Source organism: Cervus canadensis, chromosome 17 (assembly GCF_019320065.1).
Source record: "Cervus canadensis isolate Bull #8, Minnesota chromosome 17, ASM1932006v1, whole genome shotgun sequence".
NCBI classification, from domain to species: domain Eukaryota; kingdom Metazoa; phylum Chordata; class Mammalia; order Artiodactyla; family Cervidae; genus Cervus; species Cervus canadensis.
In genome coordinates, this window is record NC_057402.1 from 42,549,335 (window position 1) to 42,575,194 (window position 25,860).

Sequence of the window (25,860 nt, forward strand, 5' to 3'; positions counted from 1 at the left end):
ACTTGCCTGTGATGCTGTCTCAACTTTCTATTCTACTTTGTGTGGTGAAAATTCTACTAACCCCAGGTCAAATAAGAACTTGGAAAATCAAGGCCCAGCATCTCCTAAAGTGAATAAAGGCAACACAAGTGGGATCTGTCTAAACCTGAGTTGTTTTCTATTAAGACTGAAATTTAGGGGATTATGAACGGCTGGCAGGGCAGGCAGGTGCCCCTGTGCCAATGGACGCATGCCTGCTGTGTGCTTAAGACGATTAATCACCGCAGAGAAATCCATGTAGATTTTCTACAATGTGCCAATGAATGCCAGAGAGGAATAAGGAGCAAAAGAGAGGCCAATCGAAAAACAATTTCTAGGTCCTGTGCAATAGGATCTGGCCTGCAGCACATGGTCCCTGGCAGCTACCTCCTCAGGTCACAAAGCAGCTCTGCGGTGTGGGAAGAGGGCTCCCATTTTGCAGATGAGAAAACTGAAGAGAGGGGAGGGAATGTGAGCTGCCTGGGGCCCAAATGGACCACAGCCCGGGCTGGGGATGCTATGGGCAGAGTAGTAGGCTCCGTCTTGTGCCAGGAGGAGGGAAAGCATTGCTGCTAAGGGACAGAAGTGAACTGGGGCGGGCGGGAGGTGCTGAGCAGGACAGGCACTGCAGTTAGACCACCTACTATGTGCCGGGGCTTCACACAGAACGTCCTCAGCAGCCTGGAGAGTACAGCACCACCGCTCGGCCACCTGTGCGGGAGGATGAGGGAAATGAGGCCAGAGGGAGAAGGAAATGCCGGGTCTGAAGCCAAATTTGCTGAATGCTGGATCTTGGACGCTTCTCTTAGTGATGACAGAACAAGGAGGAAATATCAGCCCAAGATCTCTGGGGGCTAAGCGAATCTGCTGTGGAAGGTGCACATGTGTGTGCACAAGGAGACACACACACAGTCACACACAGCGACACACTCAGACACACTCATACACTCACACACACTCATACACACACAGACACACTCAAACACTCACACACATTCACACAGAGACACACACTCAGACGCTCATACACTCACACACATTCATACAGATACACTTATACAATCATACATGTTCATACAGAGACACACAGACACACTCATACACTCACAGACATTCACATAGAGACATATACTCACAGACATACTCACATACTCACACATGTTCGCACCCAGAGACACACACACAGACACACTCATACATTCACACACATTCATACATACAAATCATCTGAGCAACATTATGTACACTGACAAGGGACCACCGTGAGCCCCCAGGCCAAGCCCCTCCACCTTACAGACTGGAAAACAGGGCCGAGCATCATCATTTTTCAAAACTACATGGAGAGCTAGTGGCAGAGTCAGCCCCAGTTCACAGGGCTCCTGACACCTTGCCATTTTCACAAGTGTCTGTGTAGAAACTGTCAGGCCTCAAAGAAGCAGAAACCAGAGGCTGGGGACCTGGGGAGAGTGAGATGAGTCCCAGCCACCGGGAAAGGCCAGTTTTGCCAAGGAGGCACCATCAGCAATGGCCTTGAAGACTGAAGAGGAGGAGGGTGTGTGATGGTCCAGAGGAAGGAGACAGAGGGAAGATTCCAAGGCAGAGGGGGCAGAGGGCAGAGGCGTGAAGGGGTGACGTGGTAGAGTCTGTCTGTGTGGTCAGGATAAGCAGGGGGGCATCCAGAGAAGGCAGGGTGCTCAATCTGGGCTAGGTGTCTGGACTCGATTCTGCGGGCAGTGAAAGCTGGGAGCAGCGGCAGAGCAGGTGCCAGAGGGCTGGACCTGCAGCTCAGATGAGCATTCACCCACAGGATGCAGACTGGGGCCCACATTCTCTTGTCTGCAACGCCTCCTGCATACACACAGCCAGGAGGAGAACTCCAGGCTTTTCCATCTCCGGACACATGGCTATTTCCACCACATGTCTACAGCTTTGGGAAGGGCCAGAACCAGATTCTGGACTTTTCCCTACTCCCTCATGACGCCATGTGTGATTCTCATGTTGTGCTCCAGCTTGACTAATGCAGCTGTCCAATCTGTGAGGCTCAAATGAATGTCCAACTTTTCATAACCTTATGCATTTGTAACTGCTCAAAGTGTTGATATCAGATGTTGATCAAAATGGAAAAGAAGAAAAGGACATGATTTAGGACCATAACTTGCAGAATTGCCTCGTGAATCTTCGGATAGAAGACAAGCTCTCTGAATTTCATGTCCACCAACTCCCTTAAAGCTTTAATCTTCCCTTTTGCCAACCACTCCAAAAATCTGATGAGGACAAATGATACAAACCTTGAACTGGATGAGTGAAACTTGGTTATAAGGTGTTCTTATTAATGTTTTCCCAGATGCAATGATATATTGATCTTTCCAACACTGAAATAATGTGCCAAGATGCAGTGTGGGCACAGTGTCCTCGCTTTACACTCATGAAAAGCAAGATAAAGAGAATTTCTCTGCAGCATCTGGGTATTGGCCTGGCTTGTTGTTTTGGATTTTGGTGTTTTTTTTTCCCCAGGATGATGGATGCTACTGTGATTCAGTGAAACTCTGGATTCAATGAAACTATTAAAAGAAGGCATTAATCTAGGAATCTAAAATTTATGGATGGGAATTTCTACCTCCCTTGTGTCACCTGCAATAAATTTCTAACTGAAAGGAGGCCCCTTTCTCCCTTCACGGCAGTTTTCCTCCACAAAACTGCTAAAGAGGGCAAGTAAAAATTACAAATAAGATGACAGAAATGTTTCCAAATACATCATACAGAATAAATGTAAACATGCTAAATTTACCAGTTTTGTTGTTGTTTTTCAGTTGCTAAGTCACTAGGTTGCTTTGTGACCCTACAGACTGCAAAATGCCAATTTTCCCTGTCCTTCACCATCTCCCAGAATTTGCTCAAACTCATTTTCATTAAGTCAGTAATGCCACCCAACCATCTTATCCTCTGTTGTCCCTTTCTCCTCCTGCCCTCAATCTTTCCCAGCAAAACGTAGTCCTTTTCCTGACAAAAAGTGGTCCACTGGATAAGGGGATAGCAAACCACTTTAGTATTCTTGCCTTGAGAACCCTGTGAACAGTATGAGCAGTATGAAAATTTACTGGTTGTGAAGTAATTAGCCTCCAACTAATAAAAAAAAAAAAAAGAAAGAAAGAAAATTTACTGGTTAAAAGATTGTGACTCTCAAAGCAGATTTTTAAAAATTAAAAAAAAAAAACAAAACTGCAGTCAAATGCTACCTATAACAGGCATACCTAAATGCTGTCACAGGAAGGATGCAAGTATGCCAATGGGATAAGAAAATATCCGTCAAAGCCAAATCAGAATATAGTTGGTAGCTTTTATAGGCAGATTGGCATAATAGTTAAAGGTCATAGACTCTGGAGCCCAACTGCTCAAGTTCAAATTAAAGCTCTTTCACTTACTAGCTGTGTGACTTGAACAAATTCTCTTTGTTTCAGTTTCCTCAGCTGTAAAATGGGAATGATAATAGTATCTACCTCTTGTTATATGTATTAGTGTCTGGCGAACATTAAGCAATCTGGCAATAGTGGTAAGGCTCAAGTTAAACAAGGGATCCCCTAGTGGCTCAGATGGTAAAGAATCTCCCTGCAATGCAGGAGACCTGGGTTCAATTCCTGGCCCAGGAAGATCCCATGAAGAAGGGAATGGCAACCCACTCCAGTATTCTTGCCTGGAGAATCTCATGGACAGAGGAGCCTGGTGGGCTACAGTCAATGGGGTCCCTAAAGAGGAGGACATAACAGAGCAACTAACATTTTATATAAAAAGGAAGGTACACAAACGTATATGGAAATGATTCATACCATGTTTAGCAGAGGGTTTCCTTTGGAGAGAAAAAAGGGGAAAGAAAAATGCAGTTTAAGGTCTAAAATTAAATCTCAATGTTAAGAGCTGTCCTGACATCTGGTGACACCTGCAGGGCCTGTTAAGGATCTAGTCACAAGTTCCTCTCCCCACTCTGCTCCCAGATAGGATCCCGGAGCAAGACAACTCTCCTCGTCAAGGGGATCCGGCAGTTTCTACTTTTCCCCAAGCAGCAAGTGCTGGTACCCTGCCAGCCCAGGGATATTCAAATAAGCCAATCACAGCCTCCCATGGAAACCAGGGGTCCCCTCACCCCCTTGTTACTATGAAGCCTGCCCTCAACAGACCATGCATGTTCACTCTGCTCCTCAGTCAATCCCTGTGTGACCCTGAGTGATGTGCTGCATCCTCCCCCTAGACTATGAACTATTTGGTTAATGAGCTGCTGTTGGTAGAGAACAGACTTATGCACATGGACTGGGTGAGGAAGGAGAGGGTGGGATGAATGGAAAGAGTAGCATGGAAATATAGACACTACCATATGTAAAGGGCTTCCCTGGTGGCTCAGATGGTAAAGAATCTGCCTACAATGCAGGAGACCTGGGTTTGATCCCTGGATCAGGAAGATCCCCTGGAGAAGGGAATGGCTACCCACTCCAGTATTCTTGCCTAGAGAATTCCATGGACAGAAAAGCCTGGTAGGCTACAGTCCACAGGGTCACAAAGAGTGGATACAACTGAGTAACTAAGCCCAGAGGGGTGGGAAGGGGTGGGAGGTGGGAAGGAGGTTCAAGAGGAAGGGGACATATGTATATCCATGGCTGATTCAGAAACCAACACAATATTGTATGGCAGAAACCAAAACAATATTGTAAAGCAATTATACTTCAATTAAAAATAAACAAATTTAAAGAAAAAATTAAGCTGCTGTCAGGACTTTCATGGGATCATCACAGGGTTAAGACTCTGTGCTTCTAATGCAGAAGGCATGGATTTAATCCCTCCTAGGGGAACTAAGATCCCACATGTGTGAAGTGTGGCCAAAAATAAATAAATACAAAAAATAAAAAAATAAGCTGCTGTCAATCTTCCATGTCCAGAGTCAGATGTCAGGTGAACATATCCATAACCCTAGGGAGGGAATCTGCCTTCTCCAGTAGGGTGACTAGCTGGCGATTAAACAAAAGGATGAACAAGTAGAACTTGAACTACTACATATTCTCTAAAAAAAAAAACTAGCACACAAGCAAAAATGACAAAATGTTAACCTCAATGGTACGTGGATGTCTCTTGGGTTATTGTCTGTATGTTTCTGCATTTTTACACTTGATCTTAGCCAAAAGGCCAAGAAGCGATGTTTCTGCATTTTTAAAAACAGGTACTAATTTAATAAGAAAGTCAATTTTAAAAACTAGAAAAATAAGTTCTCACTTAGACCTCCTGTCAAAATGGAGCAGAAAATTTCATAAATAAGGCTGTAAAAGGTAACCACTAATTAACCAGTTTTTGTTACTATGTTTTGCTGTTTTTGCATTTTTACAGTGAGAAGTCTGTGTCTTAGAAGGAACACTGAATAGTTACTTGCTTTATTTTAATTAATTAAGAATTCTGGTTCTATTTGGATAGACAAGTTCTAAAGTTTCTTATAAAGCTCCTATAACCATAATTTGACAGATAAATCAATGGAGCAAGATAAAAAGACAAGAAAGAAAGAAAGAAAGGGAAGTCACTCAGCCATGTCCGACTCTTTGCAACCCCATGGACTGTAGCCCACCAGGCTCCTCGGTCCATGGGATTCTACAGGCAAGAGTACTGGAGTGAATTGCTATTTCCTTCTCTAGGGGATCTTCCCGACAAGAGGCAAACACAAATGTAGCTAAGGATTCATTTCATGATGAAGGTGGCATTTCAAGTCAATGAGAAAATAATGGTTTATTCAGTAAAATGTGTCAATCAGTTCAGTTCAGTCCAGTTCAGTCATTCAGTCGTGTCCGACTCTTTGTGACCCCATGAACTGCACCATGCCAGGCCTCCCTGTCCATCACCAACTCCCGGAGTTTACTCAAACTCATGTCCATCGAGTCAGTGATGCCATCCAACCATCTCATCTTCTGTTGTCCCCTTCTCCTCCTTCCTCCAATCCCTCCCAGCATCAGGGTCTTTTCCAATGAGTCAACTCTTCCCATGGGGTGGCCAAAGTACTGGAGCTTCAGCTTCAGCATCAGTCCTTCCAATGAACACCCAGGACTTATCTCCTTTAGGATGGACTGGTTGGATCTCCTTGCAGTCCAAGGGACTCTCAAGAGTCTTCTCCAACACCACAGTTCAAAAGCATCAATTTTTCAGCACTCAGCTTTCTTCACAGTCCAACTCTCACATCCGTACATGATCTCTGGAAAAACCATAGCCTTGACTAGACAGACCTGTGTTGGTAAAGTAACATCTCTGCTTTTTAATATGCTGTCTAGGTTAGTCATAACTTTCCTTCCAAGGAGTAAGCGTCTTTTAATTTCACGGCTGCAAACACCATCTGCAGTGATTTTGGAGCCCCCAAAAATAAAGTCTGACACTATTTCCACTGTTTCCCCATCTATTTCCCATGAAGTGATGGGACCAGATGCCATGATCTTAGTTTTCTGAATGTTGAGCTTTAAGCCAACTTTTTCACTCTCCTCTTTCACGTTCATCAAGAGGCTTTTTAGTTCCTCTTCACTCTCTGCCATAAGGGTGGTGTCATCTGCCTATCTGAGGTTATTGATATTTCTCCCGGCAATCTTGATTCCAGCTTGTGCTTCTTCCAGGCAGCATTTCTCATGATGTACTCTGCATATAAGTTAAATAAGCAAGGTGACAATATACAGACTTGACGTACTCCTTTTCCTATTTGGAACCAGTCTGTTGTTCTATGTCCAGTTCTAACTGTTGCTTCCTGACCTGCATATAGGCTTCTCAAGAGGCAGGTCAGGTGGTCTGGTATGCCCATCTCTTTCAGAATTTTCCACAGTTTATTGTGAGCCACACAGTCAAAAGCTTTGGCATAGTCAATAAAGCAGAAATAGATGTTTTTCTGGAACTCTCTTGCTTTTTCGATGATACAGCAGATGTTGGCAATTTAATCTCTGGTTCCTCTGCCTTTCCTAAAACCAGCTTGAACATCTGGAAGTTCACAGTTCATGTATCACTGAAGCCTGGCTTGGAGAATTTTGAGCATTACTTTACTAGCGTGTGAGATGAGTGCAATTGTGCGGTAGTTTGAGCATTCTTTGAGCATATCTTCTAACAGAAGCAGAAGATATTAAGAAGAGGTGGCAAGAATACACAGAAGGACTGTACAAAAAAGATCTTCACGATCCAGATAATCACGATGGTGTGATCACTCACCTAGAGCCAGACATCCTGGAATGTGAAGTCAAGGAGGCCTTAGAAAGCATCACTACGAACAAAGCTAGCGGAGGTGATGGAATTCCAGTTGAGCTATTTCAAATCCTGAAAGATGATGCTGTGAAAGTGCTGCACTCAATATGTCAGCAAATTTGGAAAACTCAGCAGTGGCCACAGGACTGGAAAAGGTCAGTTTTCACTCCAATCCCAAAGAAAGGCAATCCCAAAGAATGCTCAAAATGTGTCAATAGTTAAGTATTATTAGAAACATTGGTTAACCAACTGTAAAAAATTAAGTTAGCACTCATTTCTTGCCATACACAAAAATAAATAACAGATTAAATGAAAAGAAGAAAATCTGAGTCAGGACACAGGTGAGGTTGTGAAAAGATATTTCCATACAACATTCCAAAAGTTGAAACCATGATGAAAAAGATTGATCAACATGGATAAATGAAAATGACTTACCATGTCAATAAACATCACAGAAATTGAAAAAAAAATAGAGTGCAGAAATTTTTTGCATCTCATAGAAACTCTAAATATCAGTAAGAAAGAATGATCAGTCCCATAGACAATAGTCAAAGGAAGAAAGGCAAAGGAAAAAATGGGCAACATTATAAGAAACAATTATATAATTTATTATGTAATTTATATATGTAACTTATGTAAATATAAATCATAATATATAATTTATATTTTATATAAATATATAAAGAATTATAATAAACAAATTCTTTGTGGCTCAGCTGGTAAAGAATCCTCCTGCAATGTGGGAGACCTGGGTTCGATCCCTGAGTTGGGAAGATCCCCTGGAGAAGGGACAGGCTACCCATTCCAGTATTCTGGCCTAGAGAATTCCATGGACTGTATAGTCTACAGGGTCACAAAGAGCTGGACACACCAAGAGACTTTCACCTTCGTGATAATCAAAGAAAGCAAACTAAAACCACAATGGGTTTGACTGCCTTAGGATGTATACATGTAAAGAAAATTAAAATGATATTTTCTTTCTAAGGTGGAGAAGCACCAAAACACTATGGGTTTTTTGTTTTGTTTTGTTTTGCCTGGGTTAAGAAGACTCATACCACTGTTGGGGAGAATGTGGAAAAGTGAGCACTCCTAAGCATTATGAAAGAGAAAGAGAGATAGGAAATGTGTGTGATCATTACAGGAAGTAATCTGCATAAAACCTGAAGCACGCATATCCTTTAAATAAAACAAATCCACACTTCTAAGTACTTATCTCAAGGCAACAGTCAAATATATGTAAAAAAGAAAGTGCTACAAATACATTCTCTTTAATGTTGCTTATAATAAGAGAAATATCAGCAATAACCTTTGTAGCTAACGATTGGTTATATAAAACTGTAGTGCTTCAACATGATGAAATATCATGCAGCCACTATAAGCCATGTTGAAGAAATAAATGTATTGATATGTTTAATTTTTAATGATATATTCTTAAGCTAAAAAGTGTGCCAGTAAATGGCATACTGTAATATGATATAAAATTGTCTATATGCACACCTTATGTACTAAAGTGTTATTAAAAATTATCCCTTGGTGCTTTTTCCTTCCCTTTGTTTTAGGTCTGTATTACTTAAATGCTTGGAATATGTGATTTTCTAATAAAAAAATAATGAAACAAGGATTTGCAGGAAATCCCAGCAAGGGGAACCTGGGGAAGTAAATTATTACCTCCTATCTTTGGTGTTCTCACCTAGAAAAAGAAGATATCAATTCCTCTTCCTGGGATTTCTAACACGGTCAAAGGAGACATTCATGATTTCATTCAAAAATCTTGTAAATGGCATGTGTCAGGCATGGTTTTCTTTCTATAACTACTGGAAATATAGCAGGCTATTCAAGCAGATTACAAAGAAAAAAAACTACCCTCATGAGCTTATATGCTAGTGAGGAGACAGATAATAAGCAAAATGGGCAAATAAAATGAATAGTATGTTAGATGGTGGAAAATGCTATGGAGAAAAATAGAGGAGGGTTAGAAAGTAGGGGACCAGGGGTAGGGACTGCAATTGTTAAAAAGCTGTTCGGAGAAGTCCTCAGGGGAAAGATTACACCTAAATGGAGTCCCCAAATAGGTAACAGAGCCAACCACATGCCTAGATGCCTTTCATGAAGAGGAAGTTAAGCGTCCCGGGCAGAGCAAAGAGCAAGTGCAAAGGTCCTGAGGTTGAAGCATGACTGATGTGTTTGGTTGGCCAGGAAGGCATTTTATACATTATGATGTGCAAATAAACACTATTTACTACTTTACTGTCAACGATACAATATTTATCTCTAAGGTGACTGTGATCTTTATCAAAATGTTCTCCCAAAATAGTGCAGACACCTCTCACATTCCATTTTAGAGTGAAATAATAATGATTACCTCAACTTCTCCTCTCTCCACCTAAAATCATCCCTGTGTCAGCCTCCCTCCTAACCTTTAACTTCCTAGGAAGAGATGAGGCCCTGGACCAGATGATGACTGTTGGGATGGAGAGGGAAAGATAAATACCACTGAGGGGAAGTCAAAATGTTTCCTAATAGGAAACAGGATAAGAACCCTCTGGTTTGGGCTTCCCTGTGGTCCAGTGGTGAAGAATTTGCCTGCCAATGCAGGGGACATGAGTTCAATCCCTGGTTTGGGAAGATTCCACATGCCTCAGGGTGACTAAAGGCATGCACAACTACTAAAGCCCTCATGCTCTAAAGCCCGTAAGCCACCACAATGAGAAGCCCAAACACCACAACTAGAGAGTAACCCCTACTTGATGCAATTAGAGAAAGCCAGAGCACAGCAATGAAGACCCAGTATAGCCAAAAATTAAAAACAAACAAACAACTCTCTGGTTCATTTCTCATTTAGGAAACTTTCTCCAAACCTCTTTGCATGTATTTTCCTATATATGACATTTAGCGGGGGAAATGGTATGTCATTTTTCTGCTTTGTTTTAATTTAACTGTTTGTTTTCATTTCAGTGATAAATGTAAATGCATATTCTAGATCCTGCATTGGTCACCTCATAACTGGGTATGGCTATGTGGTCTCAAGGACTATACGCACTGTGGGGACAATGTTGAAATTTTATCACTGTGTTTCCAAAACTGCAGTCTAAGAGGAAACTTTGGGCTTCATGGATTTGTCTCAGAGAAGATAGAGGTTTTTTTGGTTTTTGTTTTTTTTTTAATATTTATTTGTTTATTTGGCTGTACCAGGTCTTAGTTGGAACACATGGGATCTAGGTCCCTGACCAGGGATTGAACCCGGGCCTCTTGCTTTGGGAGCACAGAGTCTTAGCCACTGGACCACCAGGGAAGTCCCGAGAGGGAAGAGTTTTCGGATTCAAGAAATACTGACCAAGGTGTAGATATGATCAGATTGCCCAGAATGTCCACTGCCACCAGAAGAAGTCAAAGTTATGCCTCTGGGTCTGCAAAGTTCTGTTGCCTCTTGACACTTAGGTGGCGAATACTCATCGCCTCAGAGGCTGTGCTGTGTTATTAAGAGTTTCTTATTGCTGAAGAAATGTCTTCAGTCATGTCTGACTCTGAGACCCTACGGACTGCAGCCCAGCAGCTTCCTCTGTCCATGGGATTCTCCAGGGAAGAAGACAAAACTGGGGGCCATTGTCTTCTCCAGTGGATCTTCCACTTCAGTCATGTCTGACTCTGAGACCCTACGGACTGCAGCCCAGCAGCTTCCTCTGTCCATGGGATTCTCCAGGGAAGAAGAAAAAACTGGGGGCCATTGTCTTCTCCAGTGGATCTTCCAACCCAGGGATCAAACCCATGTCTTTTACATCTCCTGCAATGGCAGGCAGGTTCTTTACCACTAGCACCACCTGGGAAGTCCCGTATATGGGATCTTCTTATCGCTGCTATAACAAATACCATAAATATAATGGCTTAAAACCACACATTTACAGTCTTAGAGTTCTGGAGGTCAGAAGTCCAAATGGACTTTTTAATCCAGGTATTAGCAAGGGCTGAATTCCTTCCAGAGGCTCCTCTAGGGGACAATCTGTTTCCTTGCATTTTTCAGCTCCGGGAAGCTGCCCACAGTCCCTGACTCATGGCCCCTGCGTCCATCTTCAAAGCCAGCAATTACATCATTTTGAGCTCTACTCCAGTGGCCATGCCTCCTTCACTAACTCTTCTGAATCCTCTTCCCCATCTGTAGGCTCTTGTGTTTGCTCTGAACCCCTCGATCATCCAGCATAATCTCCCCTTCTCAAGATCTGAACTTAATCACATCTGCAAAGGACAGGTCACATATTCACAGGTTCCTGGGTATTAGGACATGGCCATCCAGGGGGTGGGGTGAGGGCTAACCTCTTTACCAGAGGGTCTGAACCCCTGACCCCCAGTGCACATGCAGAGAGAAGGATGGTCTGTCCTCTTTACTTTTGCATATTTAGAGTAGACACAGCTGGAAGGTTTGCAGTCCTTCTCAGAAGACAAATGCTTTGCTCTAGTTGATAAAACAAGATCTGGTTTGCCCAGCCTATCAGCTAGAACCCACTGTTGACCGGCAGCTGAGGATAAAGATAACTGGTGATGTTGATAAGGACTCCCTTGTACCGTAATCCTGGAATTTATCCTAAAATCCTGGATATGTGGAAGGCCACATTGTCAAGTCCCTCCCCCGCATTTTTCACGCTTACAGCAACCCCGACCCATGCCTGCCTGGGCACCTGAAACAAACAACTGGTCCAGCTCAGGTCCTTCAGCCATCCGGGACCTGGCTGCGACTCCTGGAATTCTTCCTGTGGATGGGGACGTGGTCTCTGACTTGGATCTTCCCCTTCCTCTAGCAACTCCAAACAGCACTTGTAAATGTGGAGAATAAACTGGGGCCCAGGCCTCAAGCCCAGACATTCTGACCGGGCAGAGTGGGGCATAACCTGCAATCTACTTGTATAAAGATACCCAACAGGCTCTGGTACCCTCGAGGCCCTGACAGTGGCTTGGGAATGCTGGACTAGATGTATCCTAGCAGTGATGACCCTGATACTTTTAATAATCTTCAATCTGCTCACGAGCTCCTCCAGCTAAGCCTCCTTACACTGAAGTACAGAAAACAGCGGAAGTCCCCTCTTCCTTCCCCATGCCATCCTTAAGCTGAGCCTCTTTCCGGTGGCCACACAGTAGTGTTGACTCACACAGAGGTGATGGGACACTGAATCATTCCACTTTTCCATCACGCAGCAGCTCTGGAGCCAGGCTTTCCCGGCCCCGCAGAGAGCCTTCTGAATCATCCGAAGTGACATCCAGTCCCTGCTTCACACGACAGCACTACTGCACTGCTCAGCTCCGTGCCAGCTCCTTGCCGGCCATGGCCAAGACGGGAACAAGATACTGTCCCGCTCCTGCTGGGTTCAGGGATCAGAGGGAAGCGCAGACTAGCACTGGTCTGTTACAGCACAGTGCAGGGAGTGCGCCCACGGCTGTCGGACAGAGCAGGAGAGAGCCCGGAGCCCACCACCCAGGGCGCTCACTGTCCATCCCCACTCACTACCCACGCCCATGCACTCCTGCCCACTCACTACCCACCCACTCACTACCCTCCCCATTCACTCCCACCCACTCAATACCTGCTCTCCATCCTGCACCCACAATGATAAACGACTCTGCATTCTCTTCAACCGCAGCACCAGAAACAGGCCGCATTGCTGAGTCTCAGCTGGCCTCTCACGGCTGCTGTCAACCCTCCAGGCTTCCAGGAGGGTCCGAAGCCCTTCACATTCCCATGAATCCCTACTGACTTTTGGTTTGTTTTCTCAGCTGTTTACTTGAAGTCTCCTTTAGTAACCATAAAACAGGCATGTTTAGCATCCTGCTTAAAATTTTTCTTTCTCAAAATCCCAGTGATATTGCAAAGGCCACAGCGTGGTCATCACAGCACATCAGCCTTTGGGAGTCAGAACTGCTCTCCAGGACCCGAGGGGAGAGGCAGGAAGAAAAATCACAGCAGACAGAGGAACACCAAGGAAGACATGCATGGCAGAGGGGAGGCTGAGGGCTGCAGGCTGGGAGCTTCCGTAGTGCTCTGTTCTCACAGGCCAAGCCAGTCAAAAAGGCTGCCAGGAAAGTTCCCACTGCTGAGAACATGGGCAACAGAGCCCCAGAAAAATCACAGTATTCGTGCTGGACAAGTCACATGCTAAGGACGGTATTAAATGGTGGGGGTCGGGGGGGTGTCTGTGTGTCTCTGTGTATGGAGTGCATTCAGCAAGTGGTTTTCAAACTTGGATAAAGAAGGAAACATCAGGGCTTCCTTGGTGGCTCAGTGGTGAAGAATCTGCCTGCCAATGCAGGAGACAGTTTCGATCCCTTGTCTGGGAGGATCCCTGCGTGTCCCAGCCATAGGACACTAGCCATTCCACTAACTCCCCTACATTTCACTCCAAGCTCATAAAATAGCTTCTTATTATCTGGCTTCTAATGGGCATTTCTCCCTGATCAGTGAACACATTTATCAGATTTACTTTATTCGCACTAAACTATTAAGCCAGCAGTTTGTGTCTTATGCATTAGGCCTCCGGTTATCATGCTTTTGTATGTGTGCTCAGTTGTGTCCAGCTCTTTGGGACCCCATGGACTGAGCATGCCAGAATACTGGAGTGGGTTTCCATTTCCTCCTGTAGGGGATCTTCCTGACCCAGGGATCGAACTCAGGTCTCCTACGTTGGCAGGTGGGTTCTTCACCACTGAGCCACCTGCAGAGCCTTGGTTAACCATGGGTCCTTCTCTAAAAGACTGGCCTGGATATATCAGCAAAAGAACACTCCAGCTAGCAAAAATGACAGCTACACACCTCAGTGTGGGAACCACACGAAGGTTCAAATGTCCATGAAGCTCTGTCTCAGCAACCTCTGGCCTTTGAGGATAACACTAGATCCCAATGTGCTCTGATCACACACCAGTGTTGTCTTAAGCTCTTTTACATGCTGCATCCATCAGGACAGACTAGGTTATGCTGTAGCAAGACTGTCCCTGGATTCCAAGAGCTTAAAACCCCAATGGTTTATCTCTTATCCATGGATGTGACCAACATGAGTCAGCCAGGGGTTCTGCTCCTCGCCACCATCAGCCTAGAACGCAGGCCGAGGGGCAGGCCCCAGGATGTTTGCAGGATCCTAGTTCCTTCACTAGGGGTAGAAACTAGGGCCACAGCAGTGAGAACTCCAAGTCCTAACTGCTGGACTTCCAGGGAACTCCCATGGAGCTTTGTCACTGGAGCAGAAGAAAAGGAAGAACAAAAAGTGAGGCACCTGCCAAAACTCTAAAAGCTCCCAGCCAAACAAGGCACAAGACCACATCTAATTTCAGGTGACAGGGGAGGAGAAAATGGCAACCCACTCCAATATTCTTGCCTGGAGAATTCCATGGACAGAGGAGTCTAGCAGGCTACAGTCCATGGGGTCGCAAAGAGTCAGACACGACTGAGCACACACACGCACGGAATCTGAATGGGAAGGATCTCCAAAAGGGACTTCCTTATATTTGTGTAGGTATAGCTGATTCATTTTGCTCTACAGCAGAAACTAACATGATATTGTAAAGCAACTACACCCCAATAAAAGATTAATTTAAAAAATAAAATAAGTAATAATTTCAGGAAACTGCAATCCACCACGTTTCCAGAAGGAGAGAGAGTGAGAATCTTTATTAGCAGAAGAATAACCATCACACACATGGTGCTGATGACCTCTTGGAGCAATCAGTCCCCAACTTTAACTAATTTAAAGGTTTTTCTTAAAATGTGCCTGTGCCAGGCCATGTTCTAGGCACTAATATACAACAACATTTCCCTGGAGAAGGAAATGACAATCCACTCTAGTACTCTTGCCTGGGAAATCCCATGGACAGAGAGTCTGGTGGGCTACAAACCATGGAGTCACAAAAGAGTTGGACAGGATTTAGTGATTAAACAACAACAAATAAACCAAAGTCCCTGTCCTGCAATTTATACTGTAGTGGTTCCATTAGTTCCTGTTGAGTCAAAATAACTTTACTCCTTTGTTGTTTCATCCATTCAGTAAGCATTTACTGAGTACCTAATTCCCTGCCAGGTACTGTTCTAGATTTCAGGAGCTTTCAGGCTGAAGAGGACATGGTCTTTCAGGAGTCCACATTGTAGGGGGTTAACTAGACATCAAGGAGGATCAGCTACCGGGATCAGGAAAGGTGGGTGATGTGTCACTGACATGGAATTAGGAGGCCACAAGCTGGGCTTAGAAAAGGCAGAGAAACCAGAGATCAAATTGCCAACATTCACAGGATCATGGAGAAAGCAAGGGAATTCCAGAAAAACATCTACTTCTGCTTCATTGACTACAAGAAAGCCTTTGACTATGTGGATCACAACAAACTATGGAAAATTCTCAAAAAGACGGGAATACCACACCACCTTACCTGCTTCCTGAGAAACCTGTATGCAGGTCAAGAAGCAATAGGTAGAACTGGTCATGGAACAACGGACTGGTTCTAAATTGGGAAAGGAGTACGTCAAGGATGTATATTATCTCCCTGCTTACTTAACTTCTATGCAACTACCTCATGTGAAATACAAGGCTGGATGAGATACAAGCTGGAATCAAGATTGATGGGAGAAATATGAACATCAGATATGGAGATGATACCACTCTCATGGCAAAAAGCAAAGAGCAACTAAAGAGCCTCTTCAGTTCAGTTCAGTTGCTCAGTCGTGTCCGACTCTTTGCGACCCCATGAACCGCAGCACACCAGGCCTCCCTGTCCATCACCAACTCCCGGAGTTTACTCAAACTCATGTCCTTCGAGTCAGTGATGTCATCCAGCCATCTCATCCTCTGTCGTCCCCTTCTCCTCCTGCCCCCAATCCCTCCCAGCATCAGGGTCTTTTCCAATGAGTCAACTCTTCCCATGGGGTGGCCAAAGTATTGGAGTTTCAGCTTCAGCATCAGTTCTTCCAATGAACACCCAGGACTTATCTCCTTTAGGATGGACTGGTTGGATCTCCTTGCAGTCCAAGGGACTCTCAAGAGTCTTCTCCAACATCACAGTTCGAAAGCATCAATTTTTTGGCACTCTGCTTTCCTCACAGTCCAACTCTCACATCCATACATGACCACTGGAAAGACCATAACCTTGACCAGACGGACCTTTGTTGGCAAAGTAATGTCTCTGCTTTTTAATATGCTATCTAGGTTGGTCATAACTTTCCTTCCAAGGAGTAAGCATCTTTTAATTTCATGGCTGCAATCACCATCTGCAGTGATTTGGGAGCCCAAAAAAATAAAGTCTGACACTGTTTCCACTGTCTCCCCATCTACTTCCCATGAAGTGATGGGACCTCTAGATGAGGGTAAAAGAGGAAAGTGAAAAATCTAGCTTAAAATTCAACATTGAAAAAACTAAAATGGCATCCAGTCCCATCACTACATGGCAAATAGATGGGGAAAAAGTGGAAACAGTGACAGATTTTATTTTCTTGGTCTCCAAAATCACTGTGGACAGTGACTGCAGCTGTGAAATTAAAAGATGCTTGCTCTTTGGAAGGAAAACTATGACAAACCTAGGGAGCACATTAAAAAGCAAAGACATCACTTTACTGACAGAGGTCTGTAGGGTCAAAGCTACAGTTTTCCAGTAGTCATGTACAGATGTGAGAGTTGGACTATAAAGAAGGCTGAGCACCAAAGAATTGATGCTTTCAAATTGGGGTGCTGTATAAGACTCTTGAGGGTCCCTTGAACAGCAAGGAAATCAAACCAGTCAATACTAAAGGAAATCAACCTTGAATATTCATTGAAAGGACTGATGGTAAAGCTGAAGCTCCAATATTTGGTCACCTGATGTGAAGAGCCAACTCACTGGAAAAGACCCTGATGCTGGGAAAGATTGAAAACAAAAGGAGAAGGGGGCAACAGAGGATGAGATGGGTCATATAGCATCACTGACTCAGTGGACATGAACTTGAGCAAACTCCGATGGTGAAGGACAAGGAAACCTGGCATGCTGCAGTTCATAGGGTCGCAAAGAGTTGGAAATGACTGAGTGACTGAACAACAACAACAGGGAACCACAATATTTCATTTCCGACACTCAGAGAGGGGATATGCACATTCTAGAAAGAGGCCTTCTAGGGGTTCTCAAACAGTGTTCTCAGAGCCGCTAGGGGTTCCAAGTGCTTTAGAAATTACCTTGGGAAGTGAACAGGTCACTCCCTCATCTCTAATCTGTTTCATGTACTTAACTTTCATATAAGATTCAACTTAAAGAGTTCTACTCTTAGAGAGAAGAGGGGGAAAAACTAATGGTCTATGGGACCATTAACCACTGGTGGTCTAGTGGTTAAGAACCTGCCTTCTGGGGCTTCCCTGGTGGCTCAGTGGTAAAGAATCCGCCTGCCAATGCAGGAGAAGAGAGTTTGATCCCTGGTCTGGGAAGATCCCATATGCTGCAGAGCGACTAAGGCCATGCGTCACAACTACTGAGCCTGTGCTCTAGAGCCCAGGAGCCACAACTACTGAGATCATGTGCAGCAAATATTGAAGCCCACTCGCCCTAGAGCCCTTGCTCCACAATAAGAGAAGCCACTGCAATGAGAAGCCCGCGTACTGCACTGAAGAGTAGCCCTTTCTCACCACAACTAAAGAAAGCCTGCGCAGCGGTGAAGACCCAGCGCAGTCCAAAAGAAAAATTAATGGTCCAGTCTGATGCTCTCATTTTATATAAACACACAGAAAACTTAAGTAACTTACTGAGGTCATATCGTGAGTTAGATGCATGCCAGAGGCTGCCTGCCAACTGCCTCTGCCTGTTTCTAAACTCCATACTCACCCCCCATACCCTTATTTTTCAATTTATACCAAGTCTGCAGGTAAGTTCCACATGTCAGTGGGGAAAGATAATCAGTGGGCTTTAGCGGCACAGCCACAGGGGAACCTGGAATCTTTCCCAGCTACTTTGAGAACACACATCACCACTTGGCAGAAGCAGACAGAAGGGCCTTCCCCTTTCTTCTCCTGGTCATCAAGTCCCAGCTCAGCAGGCGCCAAGCCATAGCTGCAATACTGCTTTCTGCTTCACATTTTTCAGGATCTAAGAAAGGACTTATTTGGGGGCTCCTGAGTGAGAACCGCTGGCCTGAGACCAGTTCTATGTGCAGTGGACAGAGACAGGACAGACATCTTAACCTCCCAGGAGCGACTGAATGTTCCAGAGGGAGTATCAGAGAGTTAATAAGCTGCAAAGGCTTTTGGAAGCTGGAAAACCACGTCAATTTTGCCTCTAGCATTGGCTGGCATGGTGGGTGGGAGGTGGTGTAGAATATTATATTTGTAAAATTCAAAAAGAACACATCACTGACAAAGAAACCTCTGTCTGTCTTCCAAGTATTAAGTGCTATACAACACTTCCTCACCAAACTCATCAGAAATGCAAATAAACTGTTTGATCTATTATTTGCCTGGCAATTTCTTTGCACATAGTGTCAGATTTATACAAGCCTCTCAGACAAGTACAGTAAAAATCAGACTCTTTTTACCAGACAGTCAAGGTTTTCCTTCCAGGTAAGAAAATCTCCCAATGTGTTCATTCTGCAAGGTCCCTCCTTCTCTCTCCTGCACCTCCTTCCTCTGAAACCCCTAAAAGGGGGGGTGTCCAACTCTCCCTACAGCATCAGAGCATCAGGCATCCCACTCTCTTTAACGTCCTTCTCTTATCTATCTCAACTCTCCTCAAAATACTGCTGTGAGGGTGGCATTCCTACAGACATACTGTGGTCACAGCAGTCTGCCAGCTTCTACCTGCAGAGCATCCCGGCTAGGGATGCTGGTGGTCACAGGACTGGGAAAGAAGGGTCATTAACCAAACATCTCCATCTGGGCGAGGCGGTGGTGACAGCTTGTTTGGTGGAGAAAGGAGTGCATAACCTGGCTCCATAAGCTGCTCTCAAACAACTGGCAACTCTTGATGCCATGCATAAGACCTCAGCCAGCCGGGCAGCAAAGCTCCCCCATCACAGCCATGAGGGCAGAAGGATGGACTCTGCTCTCTCTCTCTGGAAACCACCCCTTCCTCAAGAGAAATGGGTTGGAAGCCTCTGAGATAAATCTTTATTGTTTATCGCAGAGACTCTCGATCCCCCAGCTCAGGTCTTCCCCACAGGATCCTTAATTCCCCCTGAAAAGCGCGCCTGAACCAACCATCTTCCCCAGCGTGCACACAACAGTCGAACACTGCTACAGTCTTCCAGCACAACGGTGCTGGAGTGGGCACTGTTACAGTGAAGCAGCTCAAAAACAGGGAGCTCCCGACACCCTCGGGAGAGTGGACTAACGATCACTCTGGCTGGATGTGTCAGCCCGGAGGAACGCTAGCGTTCAGAGGACCAACAGGCAAGGAATGCTGCAGGCGTACGAGTTAGACGGCGGCGGCCGCGTGTGAGCGCGCGCTCCCCGCCCGCCAGGCCTGGCTTCTGTGTCGTCTGGCAGGTGAAGTTGAACAATCTTATCTCCTCGGGAAAACCAACGATCCCATCGCACGTCGACGTGACTGGAAATCTCAATTTAAGAATTGGATGCACTGGTCGGTCCGGCTCTGGTGGGTACCTGGCGCCTCTGATGCGTGGTCGGGCTTTTTGTATATTAGCGCTGGCCTGTTTAACCCTCAAGATACCGGATTCTACAAGGAAATTTTCAGCCATGAAAACTTGCCCCAAACCGCATGGTCCTCTCGCCTCGACTCTTCCTGAATCCCTGATCTCTCCACCAGGTCTGGTCAAGCCCAACACCACACACACACCTTTCCCATCACAGCCCCCAGCGCGGCACCCCGCAGGCAGCCGAGTGGAGGCGCGGAGGGGAGCCCGCGGCCCGGGACTTCACATTCCGCGCGCGTGTGCGCCGAGCCGCGAGCACACGGCGCACACACCTCGCACCGGCACACACGAGCACGCGTGCGCTCCCGCCCCCCGCCCGTCCCTGGCTCTCCGAAGTTACCTCCGAGGCTCCCCCGGCGCCGGGCCCACGCGGCCCTGCAGGGCTCCCACTTCTTTCCCGCCGTGGTCCGCCCGATCTCAATCGCCGCGCCTGGGGAAGGCTCCGGAACCCGCCGGACCCCGCCGGACCCCGCCTCCTCTGGGGCACCCCGGGGTCCGCACTCTCGGCGGCACCTCGGGGGCTGGGACGGCCGTGGCCTCGGCGCCCCGGGTCGGGCTATGCCCTCACCTGCGCTGCGCCCACCGGGCTGCAGCCGGAGCCGGCGCACCACGGGGGAGGCGGCCGCTCGGGCTCCTCCCGGGCAGCCGGCGGCCGGCACCGGCTCTCATGGCGCTCGGGCTGTCTGCGGCTCCGGGACGCGGCCTCGGCCCCCGGGCGGCCCCAGCCGAGGTCTTTGTGTCTCGGCCGGCGGCGCCGCGTCACAGGCTGGCGGGCGGTGAGCTGCGCGGGCCGGGAAGCCCCAGGCGGCAAGGAGCAGAGCTCGGCTTCCCCATCGTCGCCCGCCCGGGGCGCGCTGGCAGGCAGGGCGCACTGGCGGCGACTGCGCGCACCCCGGGGACGGAGGGGGCGGGCCCGGGAGGGGCGCGGCGGACGCGCCGAGGGGCTGCCTGGCTGGAAGCTGTGACCCGGGAGGGCAGGATGGGGGCCCCGGGAGAGCTCGGAGAAGGCGACGTCCGCTCGGTCCCGGGTCGCGGCTGCAGCGCTGGGGGACAGCGAGCGGAGGCTGCGCGCTGGAGGGAGCCCGGCGGCCGGAGCCACCGCCGGAATTCGCGTCTCCCCGCTCCTCTACGCTGAAGGTGACTGCGGCCCCCAGCGGCCGAGCCGGGGCGGCGAACGGCGTCCTCGCCGCGCCTCTTCCCCGAGTGCACTCGGCTCGCCCTTCCCCGGCCTCCGGTTCCGCAATCCTTTGCAAGACCAGGGCAGAGTGGTCACTTCGCTCATTGATTTTCCCTCTTGGCTGGTCTGGGCTTAATTGGTACCCAGATTGGCGCGACTGGCGATCACGTGACCACCCCTTCCCCAAACACACACACACACACACACACACACACACACACACACACAAATATACACACACACACACACATACCAAGCCCAGTAAAACTAGCCAGGGTGGGTTCCCAAAAGTCAAACTGGATACAGCCTTCAGAACTGCAGGCCTGTCGCGAGTTCCCCCCGCGCGCTGCTGTGGGGCTGAAACGCTGCAGCTGGCTCTGGTGCCACCATCTCTACAGATCCTGGCCCTGCGGTGGGGAAGCGCCCACGAACACACTTTCGGTCCGCTCGGCCGGAAAAGCGCAGAGAGAGTGTAGTGTAGTTTCAGAATCAACGGATCCCATTGCAGAAGGAAAGCCAAGCCCCCTACCGAGTCGTGGAACAGAACTGCTACGGAGCGCGCCTCGGTAGGGACAGAGCCGCCTCCTAGGGATGCATTTGGCGGGCGGCTTTTCCCGGAGCGCAGCCAGGGTACCACCTCAGGCGTCAGCTATCTGTGGTCTGAGCGCCGGCCCCGGGGGCAACGAGGAGCCGACTCAGCCTCCCTTCACGCGCTGCCTGGATGCAGTTGGTGACAGAGCTCTAAAAGTGAACCTGCTAGATGTACATTTTTAATAAATTCAGAAATGTATAACTGTGCTTTCTACTTCACACATGATATCTGGGTATAACAATTTCAAGGAAACATCTTACTCATTAAAATATTAGTAAATTAGGTTTAATGTCAATTAAACAGTTCATTTAACAAATGTTTATCTTCACAGATCTCTCCATTTCATGATGTCACCTCACTTTTTGTACTTCTACTTTTCTTGATAATTATATAATTGTTATAGTTTAGTATACCTCCCTAAAGTATTGAAATTTTAAATTAAAAAAAATTAAACATATAAAAATAAATAAATAAAAGTGAACCTGCTAATAAATGGTTCTTTAAATAATGCTTGATCGGGGTGGTAACTGTTGACTGCTTGGTGTTCTCAGAGCTCCTCCCTGCCGGTGTTTTATCATCCACTTGTTCCTTAGTGTAAAGGGTGTCGACTAAGAAGTTCAGTGATAGCTTAAGTGACCCTGAGCCTGCCAGAATCCTCAGTGCCCCTGGAGTTCAAAGGATAATTATTTGAGACTTAAGCAAAGATATATACATATAGATAGATAACTAATGAGAATCTACTGTATAGCACAGGAAACTCTCTGTGGTGACCTTAATGGGAAGAAAGTCCAAAAACGAGGGGATCTATGTATACATATGGCTGATTCACCGCGTTGTACAGCAGAAACTAACACAACGTTTTTGTGTATATATATGATTTAGTTGCTAAGTTGGATCCGACTGCTGTCACCCCATGGACTGTAGCCTGCTGGGATTTCTCTGTCCATGAGATTTCCCAGGCAAAGTACTGGAGTGGGCTTCTGTTTCTTTAGAATTAGAATTCTTTAGAATCAGCCTGCCAATACAGGAGACACAGGTTCAGTTCCTGGGTGGGCAAGATCCCCTGGAGGAGGAAATGGCCACCCAGTCTGGTATTCTTACCTGGTAAGAATTCTTACCTTCTACAGTCCATGAGGTCACAAAGAGTCAGACGTGACTGAGCAACTAACGCTTTCACTTGCATAGTTTCTTTACAATGTTGTGTTAGTTTCCGCTGTCCAGTAAAGTGAATCAGCCGTATGTATACATGGATCCCCTCTTTGTTGGACTTTCTTCCCATGCAGGTCACCACAGAGCACTGAGTAGAGTTCCCTGTGCCATACAGCATGTTCTCACTAGTTATACACAGGTTCTCATCATTATACACAGAATCGATAGCATATGTATATCAATCCCAATCTCCCAATACATCCCACTCCCCTTCTTCCTCACCTTAGTATCCATACATTTGTTCTCTGCATCTGTGTCTCTCTTTCTCTCATCCAAGTACTAACTAGGCCCAACCCTGCTTAGCATTCGAGATCAGATGAGATCTAGAGTGTTCAAGTATGGCCATAGACTGTGTCTCAATTTCTGCCCTGAAAATAGGTTCATCTGTACCATTTTTCTAGATTCCACATATATACATTAATATTTTTTGTTTTTCTCTGACAATATCTGTTCTCAGGGGACTTCCAGCAGTGGCAGGGGTTTCAGATACAGTCATAGGTTTATAATACAAATTGGAGGTGGGAGTGGGGTACAGAGCAACTCCCAACCCCAATTCCTTTCCTGTGAGTTACATGGGTGGAGACTGGGGTCAGCAGCTTGTCAGTCATGAAATGAGGCCTGGAGGGAGATGTGAATCAGAAACACATCTGAAACAGGGACTGAGGTCTTATGAATTCTCCCCGGATCCTCACAGTGGGTTGCTGCTCAAATATACTGCAGACCAGGGACCTGTTTAGACTAAGGTGAGTCTATCAGCACCAAGGTCATCTTCTGAAGGCTGGGCCCTTGGCTGGACACACCCCAATCAGATATGGACCCTTGAGTTCCACTCTTCAGCTTTGTACTTGGCCTTTTCCAAGCAGAAGCTGTTGCAGTGGGGTGTTTGCCAGGCACAAAGTATGTGTATTATACCTTCAGTAATGCCTGACTCTTTGTGACCCCATGGACTGTAGCCTGCCATGCTCCTCTGCCCATGGGAATCTCCAGGCAAGAATACTAGAGTGGGTTACCATTTCCTCCTCGAGGGGCTCTTCCCCACTGTCTGAGCCACCAAGGAAGCCCGCCAGGCACAAAGGACATTTGTTTATTTTCTTGCCTGCCCAGATCCTGAATTCTCTTCCTATCTTGAAGGAAATTGATACTTCGTGAAACTTCAATACCCTCTCTCCTTGCGGACCCTCTGCAGATAGGGTCAAAGCTTGACCAGCCCAACACTCTAGCCCGAAGCTGTGAAACTGAAGCCAGCAATGGTGAAAAGAAGCTGGTGACAGTCTTTAAATTGTGCCACCCCTTGGGGTTGTGACATCTAGGGTGCAATGGCCTGAGTCCAGTACTGGGAATAGCAGGGCCCCTGACTGACTCCAATTTCACCCCACCCCCGATTTCCCTCAGGGCATTTTCCAAGCCTGGTTGGAAATTAGTCAGTGTTCTCTAGAGAAATAGACCAATAGGATGTATACTTATAGTATTGGTCGTGGTATGTGCTCAGTCGTGTCTGACTCTTTGTGACCCTATGGACTGTCACCCACCAGGCTCCTCTATCCATGGGATTTTCCAGGCAAGAATACCGGTGTGGGATTCTCCGGGGGATCTTCCTGACCCAGGGATTGAACCTGCATCTCCTGAGTCTCCTGCATTGGCAGGTGGATTCTTTACCACTGAACCATAATGAGATTTATTATAAGGAGTTGATTCTTGTGATTATAGATGTGCAAGCCCCAAGACAGATGAGATGAGTCTTGAAGCTGGATACACAAAAAGAGCCAATGGTATAGTTTTAACACAAAGGCACTTGCAGTCTCTGAGTCTTGGTTTCCTCAGCTGGTCCATGAGATGCTTGCAAAGATGCTGGGGTGCATTGAGGGGAGTCCCTGAGCACCATCCTAGCTACTAGTGTCAACCTCCCGATTAGTGAGGCTTCCAGGACCAAGGGAGGAAGGTGGTGGGAAGGAAAAAGGAGCTTTGTCCATTTTTTTTTCCAGTTCGTTTGTGATATGGGAGAGGGGGAAGACAAGGTACCCTGGTACAAAGGTGAGTAGGAAAATCAATAACTTTTGGGCATGGTGGTCTAGGGGACACAGGGCCTCCTAATTGCCTATTGATTTGCAGGAACAAGATACATAATAGCCACATGTATTGTTACAGGAAAAGCATGACTCCTTTCTGAGATCGCAATTACACAATAAAGTTCAGACAATCCATAGATGTTATTGCTTAAGTTAGAAGATGAGAATTGAAACATGAATCTCCCAGAGAGAAAGAACTAGGCCTTTTATCTATTTCAACAGCACCCAAGTATTCAACAGCATCCAAGTGTATTGGAAAGCAGAAGCATGCATTTTTGTGGATTCTGATCAGTGATGTATCCCAAGCACTAAAACAGTGCCTGAAATATAGTTTTCTTGTCATTGTTGCTTAGTTATTCAGTCGTGTCTGACTCTTTGGGACCCCATGGACTGTAGCCTGCCAGGCTCCTCTGTCCTTGGGATTTTTAAGACAAGAATACTGGCATGGGTTGCCATTTCCTTTTCCAGGGGATCATCCTGATCCAGGGATCAAACCCATGTCTCCTGAGTCTCCTGCATTGCCGGGCAGGCTCTTTACCACTGAGCCCCCTGAGAAGTCTGAAACATAGTTTGGGGCGCAGTAAATATTTGTCAAATGATTTACATGTTCTTGAAAAACTTATTTAACATGAATCTCCTTCATTTTTAAACCCCCAGATCCAAGCCTAAGGACAGACACACAGTAGGTGCTCAGCCTGTTTGTAGAATCAGCTCTGTATTTCCACCGTGTTTTACCCAGGCAGCTCCCAGCCCGAGCTTGACGCTAACCTCACAATATTCTCATGATATCAGGGAGAATGGGTTTGGTTTATATGTTTATTGTCTTATCATGACTCAACAGACAGGAGAACAAAGCCACAGCACTATGAATGAATGAAGTGACTTCACCAAGGTCATCTGGAGAGGAGGAATTCTCTAATGCTGATCTAACATT

General features: G+C 46.5%; 1 protein-coding gene across 1 annotated transcript in view; it reads right to left on the reverse strand.

Moving 5' to 3' along the window:
* Positions 1–20,354, reverse strand: part of MINAR1 (membrane integral NOTCH2 associated receptor 1) — a 33,455-nt gene extending 13,101 nt beyond the window's left edge. Inside the window, exon 1 of the mRNA XM_043434652.1 lies at positions 20,223–20,354. The gene's annotated coding sequence lies outside the window, so the exon portion shown is untranslated. The remainder of the gene's footprint in view (positions 1–20,222) is intronic.
* Positions 20,355–25,860: the final 5,506 nt, after the last annotated feature.